Below are 6885 nucleotides of genomic sequence, written 5' to 3'. Positions count from 1 at the left end.
GGACTTTAACAATCTGGAAATTTTGGACTGATAAATAACCCATTACTTTGCAAGGTGTGAGAACAGTAAAAGAGCTTGCAATAAGAAATTGTGGAAATCCGGAATGATGTGGAAACAAAAATGTTTTTCAAAATTTTATGCTTTTGTGGTATATGACTACACTGTCATAAGAAGCTTCCTCGTCCTTGGTCAAGAGCCAAATTGCTTTTCATTGCATTTCTGTCCACGTACCTTGTTGAAAGAGGCTTCAGTGTAGTGAAACACATATTCACAAAAAAAAGATAAACCGGTTGGACGTTGCTATGCATGGGGTCTTAAAGCTTTGGCTGACACAACTTGAACAATATATTTGAACTCTTGCTATAAAACAATCTGCTCAAAGATCGTATTGATATTTAAGATGCTGGACAGCACATAGGTATTGCTTAAACGAGGTTGATTTAAAGCAGAATCATGTTTCTCACGTTCACACTATGGGGGTGCCGGAAAGTATATTGTGCCTAAGAGGGACTTTGCTCTAATGAAGGTTGCGAAACACTGAGCTAAATGAATTAACTGAAATAGGAAAACTATTTTATAAATATATAAACATGAATATTGGAATAGTTAAGTGCAACATTTTAAACGAAAAAGACAGATTCAAAAGAGGAGAAGTATTACTAAATCAGTGCAGCAGGATACAATAATACCGAGAGATAAATATTAATCACATAAGCATCTGAGATATCAACAAGGACATAATATAGATAGTAATGCGAGAAAGGGAAGATTCTGACAGAATTTACTTCAAGGCTTAAGGCAATCTGTGAAACAGAGCACGAAGGTAGAAATATAACAAAGGCAATACATACTTCCGCTGTACCCATATTAACGTATTCATTTTGATTTATTCTGGCCCGAATCAGACCTGAATAAAAATTCAAATAAAAATAAGAACAGAAATGTCGAATTTTAGAAAGTACGATGTACACTGGAACACATTTAGTTTATCATTAGCCAGGACAGAAGAAGGAGAGAAATAACAGACGAAAAAAGTACACAACAGTTGGATAACAATTCTTAGGATGCATTTTCATCAACCACAACAAGATTCAGCACTGCACGTGAGCGTATGCAATTTTGATAAGAAGTATGCAACACAGAACTTAAATGAAAACACAAATCAGAAAAAATGATGAAACTATCAAGACAAAATTTTAAAAAAACAGCGTTGACCAATGTAAGAGCATGACCCTCCATGGAAGTTATCTGCACAAATGAGTGGCACTAGATATTGACTAAGAAGCTTCGAACGCCTAGCTCAGGTTTGGAGAACTCTTCCCAGAAAAATAAGTGTTCTTTGTGGCAATACAGGGAGAGGTGGGTTTCACAAAATGTAATGAACACAATATAAAAGACCAACAAATTCAATGTGATAAAAACAGAAAATGACAAGAGAAACACTTTACAGGATCCTGCTGTAGTTAAATTCAAACTGCTTACTTACACAGGGACAATCAAGTGATAACCATCATTCAATAAAATCTGGTGTAAAATACAAATTCATAAAAGATAACATACCTTACTATAAATATAAGCCTGATCGAGTTTTAGAGCCAAAGTCCCAAAAATTATACTATAGCTGATCCGTTATTACAGATAGGACAATCCATAATAACCACAGAGATATAATAATAGACCATAAGACATAGGAGCAACATTATGCCATTCAGCCCATCGAGTCTGTACAGCCATCAACCCGGTTTACATGTAACCCCATACACCTGCCTTCTCACCATATCTGTTGATGCCTTGAGCTAGCAGGAAATAATCAACTTCCACCTTAAATCTACCTACATGCCCACCTTCTGGCAGAGCATTCCACAGATTAGCTACTCCCTGGATAAAATTATTCCTCCTTACCTTTGTTCAAAGGATCACTCCTCAATTCTGAGGCTGTGCCTTCTAGTCCTGGATACCCCCAGCACAGGAAACGTCCCCTCCTAATCCACACCATCTAGTTATTTCAACTTTCTGTAGGTTTCAATGAGATCCCCTCAAATTCTTCTACATTCCAATGAGTAGACGCCCAAAGCTGCCAACGCTCGTCATATGTTAACCCCTTCATTCCCGGAATCATCCTTGAGAACATCCCCTGGTTCTTCTCCAATGGTAACACAATCTTTCTGAGATATGAGTCCTAAAACAGTTGATAATACTCTAATTGCTGTCTGCCAAGTGTGTTATAAAGGCCCAGCATTAGCTCCTTGCTCTTATATTATATTCCCCCTGAAATAAATAACAACACTGCATTTGCCTTCTTCACCACAGACTCAACCTTTAATTTAACCTTCTGGGAGTCTTGCATGAAGGATTCCAAGTCCCTTTGTATCTCTGATGTTTGAACCCCTTCCCATTTAGATAATAGTCTGATTATTCAATAATCGGTCAAGATCTATCCAAATCAGAAACCCTGGGTCGATAGTTCCGTGCGCGCAGCATTAACCGCGCGAGGCAGAGCTTACGTTGCCGGTAACGAACAGGAGATGAAGAAATGCAGCTACGATCTACGGAAAGTCATTAAGGCAGCGAAACGACAATACAGGCACAAGTTCCAGATCCAACTGTCCACCAACAATACACGCATATTATGGCAAGGTCTGCACACCATCGCAGACTTCAAAGCTAAGCGCAGTTGTGCTGCCAACAACGCTGCCACTCTCCCAGATGAGCTAATTCTTTTTTATGCTTGGTTCGATGTCGTCAACACTGAGCCCCCGAGGAGAGCTGCTGAAGCGACCTGCACCTTGGTCAGCTCTGAGGCCGAAGTACGAAGCTGTTTCCAAAGAGTGGTACGGTCGCAAGGCTGAGTGCCCGGACGGCATACCAGGGCGGGTACGCAGGATGTGCACGGCACAACTAGCAGGTGAGTTTACGGGCATTTTCAATCTCTTCGTCTCCCAATGTAGAGTGCCATCCTGCTTCAAAACATGCAGCATTGTTCCTATACCTAAAAAGATCATAGTAACATATCTGAACGACTAGTGTCCTGTCGCAATCACCTCAATACTCAGCAAATGCTTTGAGAGACTGGTCAAAGAAAACATCTGCAGCATACTACCACCCACACTGACACTCTACAATTCGCCTACCGACGCAACTGATTGACACAATAGCCACAATCCTACACACCGCCCTTAAACATCTGGAGAAGAAAAATGCTTCTATGAGAATACTTTTCTTGGACTACAGTCCGGCATTGAACCCCATAATTCCCTCTTCTAGACGTGACAAGAAGCTCAAAGACCTTAACTTTCACCCTGCCTTGTGCAGATGGATCCCGGACTTCCTGTCAGATCGCTGGCAGGTGGAAAGCGTGATCTCCGACACCTTTGCCCCTCTGACCTTCAATACAGGAGCCCCTCAGGGTTGTGTCTTAAGCTCCATCCTTCATTCACTGTATATCCATGACAGTGTCCCCAACCACAGCTCCAATCTGCTACTTAAATTTGCTGACGATACTACATTGATCGGCCTTATCCCAGATATTAAAGTAGCATCCTGTAACGAAGAATTCATCACCCTGACTCAGTGGTGTCAAGAAAGCATCCTCTTCCTAAATGTCTCAAAAAACAAATGTTGTGGACTACAGGAGGAATGGAGACAGGATACCCCTATTCACAGAAATTTATTTGGGGTTGAGAGCGCGAACAGCTTTAAGTTCCTCGGCATACACAGCACCAAGGATCTCGCGTGGTCTGTACATACCGATTGTTTGGTGAATTAATAAAAGCACAGCAGCACCTCTTCCATCTCAGACGTTTGAATAAGTTTAACATGTCGCCATATCCTAAGGTCTTTCTACAGAGGCAGAATTGCGAGCATACTTACTGGCTGCATCGCTGCCTCATATGGGAACTGTAAGGACTTAGTAGACAGTGGTGCGGACAGCCCAGCGCATCTGTAGATCTGAACATCCCACTAGTCAGGACATTTACGGAGACGTGCGTAAAAAAGCCCGAAGGATCATTGCGGACCCCAGTCATCCCAGTCATAAACTGTTTTAGCTGTAACGGTCTAGAAAACGGTACTGTATTTATTTTTGCCCGTTGTTCCAATTTGTCTAAGTCCTGCTGCAATCGGATTGCTTCCTCGGTAGTACCTCCCCCTCCAGCTATCTTCGCATCATCCGCACATTTTGGCACAGAACCATCAATTACATTATCGAAATCGCTTACAAACAACGTGAAAAGCAGCGGTCCCAATATTGACCCTTGAGGAGAACTACTAGTCACCGCCAGTCATCTGAAAGAGGCCGCTTTTATTTCCACTCGCTGCCTCCTGCCTGTCAGCCTTCCACTACCCATGCCAGTATCTTTCCTGTAACGCCACTGGATTTTTTTTGTTTAGCAGCCTCATGTGTGTCACCTTATCAAACGTCTTCTGAAAATCCAAGTAACTAACATCCACCCACTGCTGGTTACTTCCTTGAAGAACACTAACAGATTTGTCAGGCAAGGTTTGTCTTTACAGAAACCATGTTGACTTTGGCTTGTTTTGTTATTAGTCTACACGTAACTCGAAACCCCATCCTTCATAATAGACTCCAACATTCTCTGAAACACTGAGGTCAGGTTACCTTACCTTTCTTTTGCCTTCTTCCTTTCTTAAAGAGTGGGGTGACAGTTACATTTTTCTAGTCCCCCGGGACCATGCCAGAATCAAGTGTTTCTTGAAAGATCATGAACAATACATCCGTTATCTCTTCAGCAACCTCTCTCAGGAGTTTGAGATGTAGTCCCTCTGCGCCAGGTGACTTATCCACCTTAAGTCCTTTGAGTTTGCCTTGCGCTTTTTCCTTTGTCATAGCAATGACACTCACTCCTGCTCCTTGACACTCAAGGATCTCTAGCACACTGCTAGTGTCTTAATAGTACGCATTAAGCGCATCTGCCATTTCTTTGCCCTCCATTACTACCTCACCAGCATTTTCCAGTTGTTCAATATCAACCCTTAGATCCCTTTTATTCTGTACATACCTGAAAAAATCTTTCGGTATGTGGCTTGACACAGGATAAACAAGCTAGAACAACTTACTTACTAGATATTGTCGTCGTCGTTAGGTCGCATCTGGAATTTCCAGTTGGCGGATGGTTTCCCTCCACGCCGCTCTGACATTTTGGGAAATCATATACTCGGCAGCTGACAGCAGTGGTTTGCCTTTGCCTTCTGCCAGGTGAGTTTAAATGTATCACCGCCTCTTGCACTGGATGACCAGGACGTCTAAGTGCCTTGTAGTGCTGTTAACACTCCACAAACGCCTGCTGGCCTGCCTTCTTGACCGTTGGACCATTAATCGGTCTCCTCCGCTCAGTCTGCCAGGGCCAGACTTGACACTCCGGGATAGGCAGCTCCCCTACCTTCCCGAAGGTCGAAGACCTGTCGGCTACACTCACTTGGTTTGGCCCGTCTGCCGAGACGGTTTACTGGGGTGTGGCCGCTGCGCATGTTACAGCTACTTAGAGCCACAGGTGAGAGCTGAGCGCCAGGTGGGGACCAAATGTGGACGAGCTGCCCTGAAAAAGGGCACGGCAGACGCCCTCCCATCGGAGGTGCTATCCCTCCCTAGACACCCCACACAAACCTTACTAGATATAGCAATTCTAAACACATAGCGTACAGAAATCACAAAATGAAAATGATTATGGAACATGAACAGCGTACACATTGTCCCAATAATGAAAACCCGCTACTGCTATCCTCGCAATGTCACTACACAACAGTATTAAACAATTAGGCCTACTAAGAATAATTTATATAAACACCACCATTGATTACCTGACTGGCAGACCACAGTACGTGCACTTGCAACACTGTGTGTCAGACAGAGTAGTCAGCAGCACTGGGACTCCACAGGGGACTCTCCTGTCTCCCTTTCTCTTCACCATCTACACCTCGGACTTCAACTACAATACAGAGTCTTGCCATCTGCAGAAACTTTCTGATGACTCTGCCATAGTTGGATGCATCAGCAAGGGAGATGAGGCTGAGTACAGGGCTACGGTGGGAAACTTTGTCATATGGTGCGAGCAGAATCATCTGCAGCTTAATGTGAAAAAGGACTAAGGAGCTGGTGGTGGACCTGAGGAGGGCTAAGGCACCAGTTACCACTGTTTCCATCCAAGGGGTCAGTGAGGACATGGTGGAGGATTACAAATACCTGGGGATACGAATTGACAACAAACTGGACTGGTCAAAGAATACTGAGGCTGTCTATAAGAAGGGTCAGCGCCATCTCTATTTCCTGAGGAGACTGAGGTCCTTTAACATCTGCCGGAAGATGCTGAGGATGTTCTACGAGTCTGTGGTGGCCAGTGCTATCATGTTTGCTGTTGTGTGCTGGGGCAGCAGGCTGAGGGTAGCATACACCAACAGAATCAACAAACTCATTCGTAAGGCCTGTGATGTTGTTGGGGTGGAACTGGACTCTCTCATGGTGGTGTCTGAAAAGAGGATGCTGTCCAAGTTGCATGCCGTCTTGGACAATGGCTCCCATCCACTCCATAAAGTACTCGTTGGGCACAGGAGTACATTCAGCCAGAGACTCATTCCACCAAGATGCAACACTGAGCGTCATAGGAAGTCATTCCTGCCTGTGGCCATCAAAATTTACAATTCCTCCCTCAGAGTGTCAGACACCCTGAGCCAATAGGTTGGTCTTGGACTTATTTCCACTTGGCATGATTAACTTATTATTATTTAATTATTTATGGTTTTATATTGCTATATTTCTACTCTATTCTTGGTTGGTGCGGCTGTAACGAAACACAGTTTCCCTCGGGATCAATAAAGTATGTCTGTCGTCCGAAAGTTCTAGCAATTGAGAAATGTGTGTGCTGGGCTGTG

This window comes from Hemitrygon akajei, chromosome 15 (assembly GCF_048418815.1).
Source record: "Hemitrygon akajei chromosome 15, sHemAka1.3, whole genome shotgun sequence".
NCBI classification, from domain to species: Eukaryota; Metazoa; Chordata; class Chondrichthyes; order Myliobatiformes; family Dasyatidae; genus Hemitrygon; species Hemitrygon akajei.
Note: the sequence above shows the minus strand (reverse complement) of the source record.